Source organism: Piliocolobus tephrosceles, chromosome 18, assembly GCF_002776525.5.
Source record: "Piliocolobus tephrosceles isolate RC106 chromosome 18, ASM277652v3, whole genome shotgun sequence".
Taxonomy (NCBI): domain Eukaryota; kingdom Metazoa; phylum Chordata; class Mammalia; order Primates; family Cercopithecidae; genus Piliocolobus; species Piliocolobus tephrosceles.
The window spans coordinates 6,351,165-6,368,805 of NC_045451.1; positions in this window are offsets into that span (position 1 = coordinate 6,351,165).

The window sequence follows — 17,641 nt, forward strand, 5'->3', positions numbered from 1 at the left end:
TGTGTGTGTGTGTGTGTGTGTGTGTGAGAGAGAGAGAGAGAGAGATGGTAGGAGTGGCTACTTTAGTTTGATTTTTAAATCTCAATTTCCTGCACTCTAGCTGTGGAATTCGCTTGTCTGATGAATATACTGTGAGGAGATAAGATTTTTAGCACAGCCCCTGACAAGTAATAAGAATATAAGAGAATTATATTCTCTCTAATATAATTATCACTACGTGTGTACATTTTAGCTTTATTTTTTTGGAAAAGGATTGATAGCTACCTAAATATTGAGCTCTTTTTTGTATTTGTTTTGTTTTCCGATTGATCTTGTAACCATGATGGAGTAAATTCAAATAGGATTATTTAGATAATGAAAATATTTTTGTTATAAGTGGTCTTACATTCAAAAATTATTTTTTAAGGATTTGTAAGACCCTAGATGGTTTCACACTTCAAAATATGGAGAAAAATGCCTCCTTAATAAAGTAGAAGAATGCTTCTCTTGGATCATTTGTAAAAGGATGTTACTTTAAATTTGTGTTACTTCTGTAACATGATTTGTAGATCTTTCTTTTTCTTTCATGTTTTGAGATGGGATCTCGCTGTGTTGTACAGGTTGGAGTGCAGTGGCATGATCACAGCTTACGGCAGCCTGGTCCTCCAGGGCTCGAGTGGTCGTTCCACCTCTGCCTCCTGCGGGAGCTGGGACTACAGGCACAACCCCGCTGTGTCTAGCTAATTTGATTTGTGGATCTGATCTTTTCATATCAGGATATAAAATATGTTGTATATTCTGCAGAATCCTGATATATATCTTACAATTTTGACCAATAAATATTTGCTTTATAGAATAATTCAACTTGACTGTATTGTGCATGTTTTCATTTTTGTAAAATAAACGCCAAGGAGTACTACAACAATCCAGGTTGTATTGTAGTTATGATGGTTGCATGCTTGTTTATTTTAGAAACTGCCAAAATGTTTTCCATAGTAGCTGTGGCATTTAACACTCCCATCAGCAATGTTATGAGTTGTTCAGTTCCTCCATATCATCACCAGTATTTGGTGCTTCACTATATTTTATTTTGGCCATTCTGATAGGTGTGTAGCGATAACTCATTGCAGTTTGAATGTGTATTTTCTTACCAGGTTGTGATTTTCAATATATTTCAAGTATGTTTTTGCCATCTATATCTTCCATGAAAAGCCTAATCATATCTTTGGCCCATTTCCTAACTGAATTTTTTTCATTGTTGAATTTTGAATTTTTTTTTCTAAATTCTAGGTACTAATCCTTTGTCAGATGTTGCTTTGCAAATATTTTCTTCAAATATGTAGATTGCCATTTTTATCCTCTTCACACTAGCTCTCATGGAGCAGTATTAATTAATTAATGATGAGTTCTGATTGATCTATTTTTCCTTCCATGAATTGTGCTTTGGGTGTTGCTATACTTTGTGGTTCCTAAAGTTCATATGTTAGAAACTCAATTCCCAGTGCTATGGTGAGCAGTGGGACGTTTAAAAGGAGATGAACGGATAAACATTGTTACTGCTTGAGTAGGTCAGTTATTGTGGGAGTGGGTTCCTGATAAAAGAATGCGTTTGATTCCCTTCCTTTCTCACAGGCGCGCTTGCTCTCTTACACCCCACCTTCCACCGTGGGATGACACAGTAGGAACGCCATTAGTAGATGCCAATCCCTCAACCTTGAAGTTTCCACACTCAGAACTGTAAGAGGTGAATCTCTGTTCATTATAAATTACCCAGTCGCAAGTGTTCTGTTATGATCGTGTAGCACAGAATAGATTGTAGCACAGAATAGATTGAGATGATTGTCAAGTATTAGAATCTTAGTCAAGCTGTAAATATAAAAAATTTTCTCCTATGTGTTTTTCTAAAAGCTGATGGTGTACATTTTACATTTAACTCCATCATCCATTTTGAGTTAACTTTGTATACACTGTGAAGTTTAGTTTGACATTATCTATTTGATAGATGTACATTGTTTTAGTAGCATTTATTGGAATGGCTTTCCTTCCTCCACTGACTTGCGTTTGCATCTTTGAAAACAATGAATTAGGCATATTCATGTGAGTCAATTTCTGAGTTTTCTACTATGTTCCATGGATCCATATGTCTATCTCTCTACAAATATTACCAAATCTTAACTGAAGCTACATTATGTCTTGAACTATGGTAGACTAATTTTTTCTATGTCTTTTTCTATCTAAAAATTTGTCTAACTACTCTAGGTTTTTTGCCTTTCCATAAAAATATAAAATAATCTCATCTGTATTTACAAATAATTTTTCTGTCATTTTGAGGTAAATTGCATTAAGGTTATATATCAACTTGGGGGAAATTGTCACCTTTACTATGTTGAATCTTTAAATCCATTAACACACTATGTTTCTTGATTTCTTTAGATCTATGATTTCTTTCATCAGCATTTTGTAATTTTCAACATATATATCTGTACTTGTTTCATAAGATTATGCAAAATGGAGTATTTTTTTTCTTTGTATTGATTGTAAATACTATGTTTTGATTTTCGGTCTTCACATGTTCAATGTTAGTATATAAATACCTTAGTACCGTTTGGATATTTGACCCCTCCAAACATAGTGTTGAAATTTGATCCCCAGTGTTGGAAATGGGGCCTAATGAAAAATGTTTAGGTCCTGGGGGCAAATTACTTGTGAATGGCTTAGTGCCATCCTCAGGGTAAAGAATGAGTTCTCCTTCTAGTACTTCCCATGAAAGCTGGTTGTCAAAAAAGGCTGGCCCCTCCCTCCTCCCTCTCTTACTTCCTCTCTTGTTGTGTGATCTCTGCACATGCAAACTCCCATTTACCTTCTGTCATGAGTGGAAGCAGCCTGAAGTCCTCACCAGAAGCAGATGCTACACCCGTGCTTCTTATACAGCTTGTAGAATTGTGAGCCAAATAAACCTCCTTTCTTGTAAATTATCCAGCCTCAGGTATTCCTTTATAGCAACACCAAATGGACTAAGACATGTAAATAATTTTTGCATGCTGATCTTGCTTATCCTACTCTATTTTTGGGCTTTTTAAAAAGATTCCTTGAAATTTTCTACATAGACAAACATGTCATCTGCAATTAGGGACATTTTATTTCTTACTTTTTCCTCAGTATTTTTTTAAACTTTCTTTTCAGGTATTTTTTTTTTTCTGGCTATAACCTCCAGTATTAAGTTGAATTAAAGTATTAAATAAAACCAGTAAGAAAAGACATTCATTTTTACTTTTTTCTGGTCTTAACAGAAAACATTTAGTCTTTCCTGATGAAGTGTGAAGTTATCTGCAAGTTTTTTTTTTTTTTGCAGATATCCTTTACAATTAAAACTTTACTATTTGTAGATGACATTTATTAATATTCCTTAATTCCTAGAATTGCCAAGAGTTTTTGTCTTCAATGAATGTTGAATTTTGTCAAATAATTTTTCTGCATCAATTGATATGATCTTGTAATTTTTTTTTTCTCAACTGTTAAAGGTAAATTAAATTGACTTTCAATTTTTGAGCCAGCCTTGCAACACTGAAATAAACTACAGTGGCTCATGTGTAAAATTATTTTATGTATATATTGATAAGTGCTATTTGTTAATATTTTATAATAATTTTTACATTTTTGTTCACAAGGGATATTGTTCTGTAGTTTCTTTTTTTTCATTTTATGTACTTTCTTTGGTTTTGGTATCAGGGTAATACTGACTTAAATTCAGTCATGATAAAATGAATTAGGAAGTATTTCCTCCTCTGATATTTTTTAGAAGAAATTGTGTAGAAGTGATGTTAATTTTTGTTTAAATGTTTGGTAAAATTTTCCAGTAAAATTATCAGCATCTGTATATTTTACTTTCAGAAAATTTTAAGATCATGAATTATACTTCCTGAATAGTTAGAGGATGTATTTCACATTGAGTGAGATGTGGTAGAGGGTGTTTTTTGAGAAATTTTTCAATTTTAAAGAACTTTTTCAATTTTTATCTATTTGTCAAATGTATGTGTGTAGACTTTTTCATAGATTTTCCTTATAATCATCTTGATATCTACAAGGTCGGTAATGAGTCCCCTGTTTCATTCTTATTATTGGTGACATTTCTTCCCTTTGTTTTCTTTTTTGTTAATCCTCATGTAAGTTTGTCAATTTTATTGATATTTTCAGGGAAATTGTTCTTTGGACCATTGATTTTATCTTTTTTTTTCTGTCTTCATTTTAATTGCTTTCTGGTGTTTTATGATTTTCTTTTTTCTCTGCTTTAGGTTTATATTGCTCTTTCTTTTCTAGGTTTCTGAAACAGGATTTTAGATTATTAATTTATGTCTACATATTTTAAACTTTTTAATGAATTGTTTTTAAAATATTTTAATAATCATGACAGCTTTCAGAGATTAGGAAAAGTATCCCTACGAATGTGTTTTAGAAGGTTCCTCAATTGGGGTCTGTCTTATGTTATTCTCATGATTAAACTGTATTAATTTGTTTTTGAGAGGAAGACAGAAGTGGAATGCCATTCTGTTCACATCATATGAAGGGTGTTTGTTATAAAATGACTTAGCCCTGTCAACACTAAACTTATTTACTTGGCCTGAGGTAGAGTTTCTCAGGTTTCTACACAGTAGAAACTCTTCTCTTCTCTGTTTCTACAGTGCACTCGTTGGAAGGAAGTCACTATAGATATCCCACGCATATGGAGAGGGGAGCTATGATCCACCTCATTAAGGGCGAGGTAGCTGTATGAATTTGGATTTATTTTGCACAGAAGATTTGCCTATTCTTCCATCTCTATTTACTTTATTCAATTATTTTTATATCTTCATGGATTCATGTTAATTCACTTTATACTTTTGGTTATAATCCAAAGCTATTTTATTTATTTTGTTGCTCAGATTGTTCTATCTTTGGCTATTGGATGCTTTCTCAGTTAACTCTTGTATTCCTTGACATAATTCCCATTGTGTGTGTGTGTGTGTGTGTGTGTGTGTGTGTGTGTGTGTGTGTTGAGCACTTTCTTACTTTCTATTACAGCACAATGGTCCAGGTTCCTCTTGTATATTTTCTTAACAAGTTTTAAAATCATTCACTTCTCCAACATGCTATGGCCCTTTTTATTGGTAAAGATCTGAGTTTTAGGTTTATTTCCTGCTGCTAGGATGTTATTCACTGCTACTCCCAGGCCTTCTCAGTTTAAAGGTCAAGGGGATATATATGTGTACACTAACTCATGTTAATATCTACACGTCTGTAAATATTTCTGTCGGCATCTGTATCTCTTTTTTTTTTTTTTTTTGAGACGGAGTCTCACTCTGTCGCCCAGGCTGGAGTGCAGTGGCCGGATCTCAGCTCACTGCAAGCTCCGCCTCCTGGGTTCACGCCATTCTCCTGCCTCAGCCTCCCGAGTAGCTGGGACTACAGGCGCCCGCTAACACGCCCGGCTAATTTTTTGTATTTTAGTAGAGACGGGGTTTCACCGTGTTAGCCAGGATGGTCTCGATCTCCTGACCTTGTGATCCGCCCGTCTCGGCCTCCCAAAGTGCTGGGATTACAGGCTTGAGCCACCGCGCCCGGCCGGCATCTGTATCTCTATTAAGCTAAATATGTGTTTATTATGATGTATACAACTTTAGTCCATTTCTATTTGCTCTGTGTCCTTGCTAGTAATTAGTAATGGCAGTTATTAGATTTTAGCCATTCTAGTAGGTGCAGAGGGGTACCTCATGGCTTTGTTTTTCAATTCCATAGTGAAAAGGAGAGGGAACATCTTTTCGTATGCTCATTTTCTATCTGTATATCTTATTTGGTGAAAAGTCTGTCCATAGATTTGGCCAGGTTTATAATTGGCTTGTTTGATGTCTTACTGTTGAGACAGCAATGAGATGTCTTGTTTGATGTCTTATTGTTACAAAGAATGTTAAACATTCTTTGTAAAATTTAGATACAAGTTTTTTACATATATGTGTTGTGAAAACATTTTCTCTAAGCTTGTAGTTTATGTTTATATTCAGTTAACAGTATCTTTTTCAAAGCAGAAATTATTTTATAATTAGCTTAAAATTATAACAAAGTTATAATTTAGTTTATAAGATTAGCTTATTTTTTCTTTCTTGGATTGAGCTATTGTTTTCGTATTTAAAAATCATTACCGAACGAACCCAAGATATTATATATTTGTGCTGTTTTCTTTAAGAAAGTTTGCACTTTTGTACTTTACATTTAGACCTATATTTTATTTTTTATCCATTCTGACAATCTCTGTCTTTTCACTTTTAAAGTAATTATCAATATATTTGGGCTACTATTACCCATATTTGTTTCTGCTTTCTACCTTTAACAGAGGCTTATTGTCTGCCTCCTCGGGATTTGACAGAATATTTTATTATTTCCTCTGGTCTTCCATCTTCACACATCAATTATACTTCTTTTACACATTTTTGTAGTCATTTCCCTACAGTCCATATTCAACATTTTGACCGGATCTATGTCCACCTTTAAATAGACGATTTGTCTTTATATGCAGTGCAGTGCCTTCTAAGAAAGTATTCCCTATTTCTCCTTCCCACAACCCCAGTGCATTACTGCCATTCATTTCACTTAACCATACACTATATATATTCATTTAGTGGATTTGTGTTATTATCACTTCAAACAGTTTTTTTTTTTAGATCAATTAAGAATAATAAAAATAAAAAGATTCTGTTTTACCTTTTTTATTCATTCTCCAACATCCTTCCTTTAGGTAAATTCCCACTTCTAACCTACATAATTTTTCTTTCCTCAAAAAATATAATTTATCATTTTTTGAAGGACAGGTCTGCTGGTATTGCATTCCTATGTTTTGTCTATTCAAGCAAGCTTTTGGTTTTGTTTTGTACTTTTGAATGATAATTTCATTGGATATAGAGTTTTGATTGGTGCTTTTCTTCTTTTAACATTTTAAACATTTCGTTCCATTATCCTCTTATGTTCCTGGTTTCTATGAGAACTCCACAGTCATTCTTACTCTTGTTCCTCTAAATGTAAGGTGTTTTTTTAGCCTTGGGCTTCTTTCAAGATTTTTCTCGTTGACTCTGGTTCGTTGATGACATACCTAGGTGTAGTCCATTTTGAGTATTATGTAATAAGATGCCAGATCTTATTTCCACCTTCTGTTTTGTCTGGATTTCCTCTGAAGTTGCTCTGGCAGCAAAGGAGGAAGAGTTACTCCCAGTTACGGTTGTAATTCCAGGTCCCTCACCTGGCCACTGGGGAGGAGGCTCTGTGTTACTGTGTGACAGAGATGCAGGTTCCGGATCACCTCTCGGCTTCCGCTGAGACGGCTCCATCTGGGGTGACTAGGAATTTCCGGTTTCTGCTCACACCTGGCCGCCCTGGACACACCCAGCGGCGAGGCAGGGTGGGCTCCTCATTACGCCTCAGTCGGGGTAGAAGTTGAGGCTTTCCCCCTGTGGCAGTGGAGACGTGTCTCCTTACGTGGCCCTCTCTGACACCAACCCATGGGGGTGAGACATGCCCTGTAAGGGGCTCTGGTGGCTGTGGAGGCGAGGAACAGTTTCTCTCGCCATATTTGGCTGGAGTAGCATGGTTATTGCCCGCAGTCTTCTGTCTGCCGAGGCTGTACCTTTGGCCCTTTGGCAAGAAGAGCAGTCTTTGGTTAGGATTTCCAGGTTGCTGGTTTCTTTATCTCCATTTCTGGGATATATGAGCCAAATAAAACAAAATGAAACAAAAACCAGGGAACACACAGTCATATAGTTCTTTTAAAGCACTACATGGCCAAGGTTTTCAGCCAGTGTGCTTTCTTCTTTTCAGATTTTACAGTCTCCTTATGTTTGTTTTGTATACAATATCCTAGGTTTTACTAAATGGGAAGAATAAAGAGAAGTATGTCTATTATCTTTCTATTTTAACAATATTTTGTTATTATATATAATAAAGTCCATTTTAATATTATTGAGAGGTATTTATTTAGAAAATGCTTTTCATGATGTTAGGTAATCTTCACCTATTTCTATGTCTTTTTTTTCTTCTGCATGCTAACATTTCTCATTTACGTGTATTCTATCTATTTCCATGTGCTAGGTTATTTCCTAAACTGGCATTTTGTTATTAGAGCTAACATAATCAATTTGGAGCCGTGAGAGAAAAGATCTTTCTTTCTCTCTCAGTAGATCTTTTTATGGTCTGATAGGAGGATCAGGAGTTCAGAGGGCCTTCACTCAAATATGAATCCTGCTGTTTATTCTCCAATCTTATTCAACCATTTTTAAAATGGCAGAGTTGAATGTTTATTCTGATAACGTCTGTTTTACGAGCCACCCTGTAGCTTGGAGGCGTCTGCATGCCCTATATTCTGTGACATGTTACATGGGTACCACACGAGCAATCCAAGTATTAAGAGCAACCCAACCAAGATATTCCTATTGATGGCATGCCACTGAGTTTGAATCCAAACAATAAAAACACAGGTGATGAGCTGTCCAAAGGTATGCATTTTTGATGGATTACTGCATTGAAACACTATTGTATCCGACATAGCTCCGGACAGATAATCGCCTTGTGAGATTAATCTAGATTCACAGGTGAGTACTACTTTTTAAAAGTCGGCATTTTTACATGCCAGAGTTGTCAGTCTTACAGTTTATTCAAGGATTATTGGCTACTCCACAGTCTGTTGCGTGTATCCTGAAAAGCATATTGACATCCACTTATGACTCCCTCTCATGTTAAAATGGAGTAGCTGCACTTTTGAAAATGGTGCATTGATTACCTAATTTTCCTCTTCCCCCTAAAGCATCCAACATTTGTGTTTCATTTGTGGTGCTACTTTCCTTGCTCAGAAGTATGGACTTAATTTCATCCATTTCCTCAAGCCAATTGATGGGCTGAGTGATTGGCAGTGGATCCAATTGCCAGGTTTCATTCACCCATGCGCTGCACCGACCTGTTTCTCTGCTGGTTCAATAATATTCTCAACACATGCAATGTGACCCTGATGACAAAAGCTCCATAGCTTCATTCAATTCCTTGGTGCCTCTTTTCTATGCTATTTTCTGAGATTTCCACTCTTATTAACATCCATCCCCCTTCAATTGTATACTTCTTGAAGTATACAATTCTTCAAGAATTTCTTCCCTACATTTCTTCTTTAATGATTATTTATTTGCACATGTTTAGAAAATTAGCATTATAAGACTAATATTTTACTATTTCCTTGCATTTTGAATTCCCAACAAAACTCACCCAACTGTCCCCCGACATGTAATTCTTAGCAGACCAAAAATGCAAATAATTTTCATTCTAATGGCATATCTCATACGCTTTGTAAGGAATCTCTCTGTTTCTTTCAACCAGCCATTCTCAACACTTCACATTGTACAGTGATCTCTGTTTAATGATTCAAAGCACTGAAAATGTTTTAATGATTCGTTTTCGTATTTTCCACATTATCTTTAATTCCATAAATACCAAACTTGCCTGGGCCTTTGACAAACAAGCTAGGAACTTTAAAGCTCTAGATACACAATTTTACCTTAGGTTTAGTTACATTGTGATTTAAAAGTTCAAAATCTCAGTGGTTAAAACAGTAAGGCCTATTTTGCTCAAGCTGCAAATTCATAGTAGGTTGGCTGAAGTTCTCCATCTTTTTCATTCTGGGGCCTTCATTGTCTACTTGTTTGTTCACTGATAAACTTTTCTTTTTCTCTCTTCTCTATAGAAAAAAAATACTCTCTCTCTTTTTCTTCCCAAACCATGTAGCCATTTTTAACTATTCCATCGATTAGTTTCTAGTTAATATTCTCTGACCAAATCTAGTGACTTCCTTCCTCTTATTGTTTTAGCTACTTTTTATGTACAATCCTCCCTGATAAAGTTCACATTATATTCTCTAGTTGTAATGGGTTTAAAAGCGTGTGTGTGAGTGTGCGCATATATGTGCATATTCTCTAGATGCTAACAGAGGAGGAATTAATACAGAAACTTGGTTTGCTTTCTCTCAGAATCAAATACGGACTTTTGAATGAAATATCTACATATGTATGATGTTATCTACATATGTCCTTTTGGAATCATTGATAGGAAAGCATTTGATCTCTTAGAGAAAGTGAATAAGATGCAGTAATATATAGTTACCATTGTCAATGAGGTTCAGAAAAGTAAAATAAAATAAATACAGATGCTTTGAAATAATATAGGTACTACTGTACAACGTGTTTACAAATTACTGACAACAACTATTGAAAGTGTTTTAAGAGTACTTTTGTTCTTAATGTCTTGGTTGTGGCATTGAATATTTGTATTTTGAAAGTTTTATGTTCACAAAGAGCGTGTTGCTCCGTTTCATTCTTGATCTGGGTCATAATCACGTTAGCTCTTATGTTTACCCATTGGTTTTTAGCATTTCCTAACTTCGGGGATTACATTCTCCTATCCTGAACATTGTTATAGTTTTTCATTTGTATGAGTGATTATTTTATCATAGTTATCCCTTCTACTAAACTATGACAGCTGTAAGGGTAAAAGGCGTATGAATATTTGGCTGTATTCCCAGAGCCTAGCATGCAGTACCTTGTTGAAAAATATTTTTGATTTAATGAACTAATACAAAATATTTTTGTAGGTACTATTTTGTAGCTATCTATTTTGTAAGGAGCAGATGATATATCTATATGATCTAGATATATTTACCCTCTAAGTGAAAGAACATTTCAAACAATTTGAATATTTAATAATTTATTTAAACTTTTCTCATTGTGTTCTTCTTGTGAGATTACATTTGACTCCAGTTAGTTTTGACATTAATAAAAGGACTGGCACATATATTTATACATGTAGTCACTGTGATAAAAGCTAAGACCTTTGAAATGCAAATGGTAACAAATCAAGTTCAAACAGAACAGAATTTACTGACGCATGACACCAGGAAGTACAGGGATAAGGCTGACTTAGTTAACAAATACGCATAAAGGTACAAACATTGTGAATGTGAATATGATTAGAAATTTAATCTCTCTCTCTAATCTCTATCATTTATTCACTCTGTCTGTCTGTCTTAGAACTGGCTTCATTTTCAGATGGTGTCCTTTTAAAAGATGGCCCGGGCAACTGCCATCTTAAATCTTTCTTATCCAGCAATGAAAGGTCACTAAAGCATCTTGTTCTAAATAACAGCTGCAAAATTCTCTGGTAAAATTCTCTTTGATCCGTGATGTGGTGCCACGTCCAGATCCCTGATTCCATCGCTGAAGTGACTGGGCTCAGCCTTGCGACCACAGGGTGAGCACAGCCCCACGTAAACAAGGACCCAGATGGGAGAAAAGTGGTTTCTGAAATGGTTGCTAAGGAAGCAAAACTGTGATTGCTGCAGTAGATAACATAAGCGGGGGAGGGTGGTCTCATTCCTGACCCCCAAGTGGGACATAACAACTTGTCTTTCATACCCTTAATGAGAGAACCGTGCGCCTTGACTCATTTTACTTTCCTCAGAAGGTTTTTATTTCAAAATATCTTTGTTTCTTTCTCAGCAGCAGAACTATCTGTAGCACGGACAAAACTTGAGAAGTAGGTCAGTGTGATCCTCACTTTTCCCTGTAATAAGGGTGTTTTTATTCTCCCCATTAACTTCCCATCTTGCCATAGAAGTCACCATCTTTAGATACCATGAGGACCTTAACATTCTGCTTGGCTTGACGTCTTAGACATACTTTTTCTTAACTCTATAGCTCTGACATCCTTTTACTTAGAGAATTTATTTTAGAATATTTGTAAGTTTAAATTACTTTTCTGCCCATTTGAAATGTAAGCATTTAAAAAAAAGTTTTAAAACCTCCTCCCAGTTTTCAGAGCCAGGCACTGTCTTTCTCAGTGACCTTTGAGGTGTCTCTTAGAAATGCAATCATCGGCCAGGCGCAGTGGCTCACACCTGTAATCCCAGCACTTTGGGAAGCTGAGGCAGGCAGATCACCTCAGGTTGGGAGTTCAAGACCAGCCTGGCCAACATGGAGAAACCCTGTCTCTACTGAAAATACAAAAAAATTAGCCTGGTGTGGTGGTACATGCCTGTAATCCCAGCTACTGAGGAGGCTGAGGCAGGAGAATTGCTTGAACCAAGGAGGTGGAGGTTGCGGTGAGCCGAGATCGTGCCACTGCACTCTAGCCTGGGCAACACAGTGAGACCCCATCTCAAAAACAAACACACAAAAAAGAAATGCAATCATCAGGGAAGCTGGTGCCGCTGTCTTCCAGCCTCTGTGGGAGGGCAGGTGCCTAACTTCTGTGGGCATCTTTCTTCAAGTTCAAAAATTTCCTCCTATGATGGAAGTAAAGAAAATGTTACTTTTACTTTGGTGAGAGGCCAATTAGGAAACACAGATGACCTAAGATTTTCCCCACACCAGCTCGTAAAACTTATCCCTCTTTTTCAAGAAGCTGAGCTCAGACTCAGTTCTGATTCCTCTTTCTTAGTGCAAGAGTCTGGAGTAAAGTGTTCCTTGCCTGTTTAAATGTTCCTGGTGCAACTTCTACTTCCATAGTATTCACTTATTATACAGCTCTTCTCTGTCTCTTACCTCCTGCTTCTCTGTAGCCATCAACACATCTGTTTGCATCGATACCTACCTTTGGGCATATAGAATGGCAGTCATGAAAATAGTTGGCGTCTATTAAAATATTTGGTCAATTGGGTCATGTTAAAAGTCAAAGTGTGGCCTATAATTTACATGTCCAAAGGAAATTTTTTTTTCTTACTAGTGTTATCAAATAGTCTTTTTACAGATGATAAAATAATCAAATTCTTCTTTAAAAGATAATTTTAAGAGTATAAACTTTATTTTATATGCAGTCAATACATACATCATTAGGTATCCATGTGGGTCCCAAGACTGCTTTATTTACCTCCACATATGCCATGTTGATGTGATATGGTGAAAGGAGAATACATCTCAGGACCTCAAACTCACTAAGCCAAAGGGAAAAGTCAAGCTGGGAACTGGGCCCCACAAACCTGCCTTCCATTTGATTCCTAAATCAGATAGCTACAAAGATAAAAAACTACATACCTCCCTCACAGTTTTCCCTCACACACACACACACAAATTCCTCATGGGACCCAAGGCCTTTCCCCTAAAACAGTTCTGTTGAATCTCACCCTGGCGATGTAAATTGATAGCCTGTCTTTGTGAGTAAAGGACAAAGGAGAAAACTCAAAGTCATCCCTCTGCTTCCCTGAAACAAATGCATATCTGTTAGCTTCCTGTGCCCTATTGTCTGTGTTACCTTATGTAAAAATGCAGATCCACTGAGCCAGAGGAAGGTATAAGTAACTATTCCTCTTATCGCCCTCACATGTAAATTGTGTATTCAGTGAAAGGCTGATCAAATACTCAAAAGAATGCAACTATTTTGTTTTTCTATCTACTAACACATTTTACAAATATTTCTCCTATTCCAATGTCTGCCCTTTCCCCTTTAAATATCGAAGCCCTCAGCGTCATCTTTGGAGAAAGGCATAGATCTGTCTCTTGAGTGCACGTTCTAAACTTTGACAAATAAACCTCATGAAGTGATTGAGACTTAATCATTACTTTTAATTTAAAATATAAACTGGACATTCATATAACTAGAATGTTTTCTTTATTAACTTTTAGCTCAAATTTTAGAAATAATTTTAAACCAACAGTAAAGTACAATAGTAGTACAGAAAACAACACCTGTATATCTTTTATCCAAATTCACGGATCATTACCATTTTGTTCCATCCTTTTATTATATACTCTTTTTATACATATCATTTCTTCCAGTTTGTCATTTGTCTTTCAACTTTGTTTTTGTATTTTTATTTATTAGCCAGGCTATTGCTTTTAATGTAAAAATATATTAGTCTGTTTTATATTATATTTTGGTTTTGTATCATGTTTAGAATACTTTTTCCACTTTAACCTCTCTATAGAAAAATTTACTTACGCTTTCTCTTAATGCTTGTGTCATGTTTTACATTTATATTGTTGGTGAATTTCAAGTTCATCTGTGAGTATAGTGTAAAGAATGAATCTTATTACATCTTTTCCCAGGTGACTATCTGGTTGTCCCAGGACATTTGATAAAAGGTTCATCTTTGCCCCAGTATTTTGAGATACAACATTTATTATTTACTGTATTACTGTGTCTATTTCTGGAATTTTTAATCTATTTGACTGGTCTGGTTTCTGCATACCTGTGCCAAGCTCCTTTTTTTAAAGAGGCTTTCAAGTACACTTTAATATCTGATAGGGTTCATCACTTCACAACCTCTTCCTTTTGCGATTTTCCCGATTTTTTCTGTGTATTTCTTTTTCCATTTGAATTTTTGTACACTTTAGACTTGTATTGCCCCTTCAAATTATTGGCCTCTTTACACCAAGACAGGATGGGTCTAAATCCTATCTCATTGAATTTATACATTAACTTAGTGTGATATGACAGTATCAAGCTTAAGACACATTTTTATTTTTTGAAGGGTAAATTTCATGTTAGCTTAAAAATAAAGAAAAGGATTCTAAGCACAGGCTCCAGGATGACAGGCAGAAATGAAGATGAAATCAACTTGTGGAATAGACCCCTAACAACACATACTCTTTGTTGATTGTGAAATGGTTATTAAGGGCAGCACTTGAGTAGCTTTTCTTAATATTGCATGAAAGGGAGTAGCTTCTATTGTTGTATAACCTGATTATGAAGGAAAATTAACTACAAATACTTTCATCTTTTAGTATGTCTCTATCTAAAAAGGAAACCTAGACCATATATTCATTTACGGGTACGTGTGTGTGTGTGTCTGTGTGTGTGTGTGCCTAGTCAGTGCATTCATCACTCTGCATAGAGGATAAATGATGTATAAAATCAGAAAAGGTATCTGGGCGTGGTGGCTCACTCCAGTAATCCCAGCACTTTGGGAGGCCGAGGCGGGCAGATCACAAGGTCAGGAGTTCGAGACAAGCCTTACCAACATGATGAAACCCCACCTCTACTAAAAATACAAAAATTAGCCAGGTGTGGTAATGCATGCCTGTAATCCCAGCTACTCAGGAGGCTGAGGCAGGAGAATCGGTTGAACCCGGGAGGCGGAGGTTGCGGTGAGCAGAAATCGTACCACTGCACTCCAGCCTAGGCAACAGAGGGAGACTCTGTCTCAAAAAAAAAAAAAAAAAGAAAAAAAACAGAAAAGGTAACTCCGTTCAAAAGACCCTATTCTAGAAGGTGAGGTATGTATTTGCCAAATAGGTGTATACTTGTGACCTTCTTGAGGAAGTGACTTTTGAGCTAATATTTGAAAGTAGAGAAGGAGATGAAGTGGTAGGCAAAAGCTAGGAAGAGAGTTGTGGCCAGTGTGGAGAAGGTCTGGAAACAGGAAGAGTGGGGTCAATGAGGAAGAAACGGAAGGCCAGGGTGTTTTTAGTGCAGAGCCCTACCAAGATCATAGTCCGAGGTGTGGTAAAAACATTCGCAGTAGCCAGACCCTACAGATGTGTGCGTGGCTTGTTGAAGTCTTTTCTGAAAAGCATGAAGCCATTGATTGGACTCGATTCATGTGAGGAGAAGAAAACAAAACCTGGGCTTGAATATTAAAATAATCATTTTGGCTTGTTTTTAAAGAACTGGTTTTAAGACAGTTTTTAAAAGAAGAGGGCAAGGTTGTATATGGAAGGTGTCCCCGGGGGGCTGCTGCAGATGTCCTGAGAGAGGTGATAGCTTTACATGGAATTATGGGTAAGGAAATGGTGTGCATTTAAATGGAAATAGCTATGGTGATTTAGAAATGCTAACGGCTAGGCCTGAGTTTAATCTTAGGAAATGAAAGGATTGTCTTACCCATTACTGCCACAGAGAACTCTGTGGGAGAGCCTGCTTTGGGGTTGAGGAAGAAAAGGTCAAAGTTGGCAACATTGAAGAGAGAGAGATTTCAAGTAGGAAGTTGCATGTGTAAGTCTGGAACTCAGAGGTGATATCTAAGTTGTTTCGTAAGTAGACATATCTCACAATCGTGCAATTCGTAAGTCTTTTATTGTACTGATTAATGGAGTTTCTGAAGGAACAGTGATTCTATCCACATGACTTGATCCTAAATGATCTGTAAGTTTGTGTTTTAGGTCAACTGTGCAAATATGGGAAAAGCACATAGCAATTCACAGGAGGATGATTTTCAGTTAGATTCATCCTATGGCCTAAAGATTTGAGAAGAGCAGAATTAGAAGCACAAGATGAGTCCGTTTAGAAATAAAACAAAACAACAACAAAATTTTGTTTTAGAAAAAAAAAAGTGGTATCTGACTGGTTCAGGAGGATTAGGTGGTTCTCAAATGTCAGGAAGAACTAGATTCTAGACCTTTGACAAACCAATTCACCTTGTGGAAACAGAGGGCTATTAAATAGAATTTGGGAGATAAGGGTTCGATGAGATAGTGTTTGAGACTTCTTCACATTTTGATATGCTATAAATACATTATTTCTGGTTTTCCTTAAATGTCCCCCCTCACCCTGACACACACACATACACACATACACACGCGCACCCTTATGCCCCTAATTTTCAACTTAGTTTATGGCAGAGTTTGCCATAGCAATTTATAGAGCAATCTTCCTTACAAGATTCTGTTATCAATTTACATAAGATGAAAATTATTGCGATTGCTTCAGAGTACTAGTTTTATTTATTTATTTATTTTTTTCTCCAAGGGTCTATGAGAAAGTCTAATGTTCTCAAAGGTAAAATTTCCCAAGAAGACACTACCTCATTACCATTCCTTAAAAGCTGTTGGGGTTTCTTGGACCTTGAAATGTGGTTTTAAAAAAAATGGAGAAGGCATCCTTGTTTTTCTTTGTAGGTGATCATTAGCTTTACATCACATACACTTACTACTCATATTATTTATTGTCATTCACACTGGGTAACCTAAGTAAATTAATAAAACCTTTAATAAATTTAGATATGATATTTTATATGTGTAAAAGATTAGGAGCAAAACTCATATAACTATGATGCAAAACCATTACAAAGCAATATCTCACACAAATATATGTATGAAAAATCTGATTTGAATAAATTTTTATTAATTAGAAATCAATTTAGTGTTTCCTAAGTATTTTGTAGATTATTTTGTTTGTAGTAAAGTATTACATTACGTCTTGCATCAAGTCTCATGAATGTTTTGCTACTATCCTTAAATAAATTTGTAAGTAGCATTTGTGTTGTGTCAGAAATAAAACACCATAGTATTTAGTTTATACACCATGTTTAGTATGTACTATAAGATATCGAGGACTGACATTATTTCTATTCATCTATCATGTTTTCCAGATTGTCAACTCATTACTAAACGTGTTTTGGTTAACTCTGTATCGCAGCATGTCTAGTATAAGTAATAGTGGCACTGGGCGCGGTAGCTCACAGCTGCAATCCCAGCACTTTGGATGACCTGAGGTCAGGAGTTCAAGACCAGCCTGGCCAACATGGTGAAATCCCATCTCTACTAAAAATACAAAAATTAACCGGGCCTGGTGGCACGTGCCTATAGTCACAGCTACTCGGGAGGCTGAGGTAGGAGAATCGCTTGAACCTGTGAGTTGGAGGTTGCAGTGAGCCGAGGTCATATCACTACAC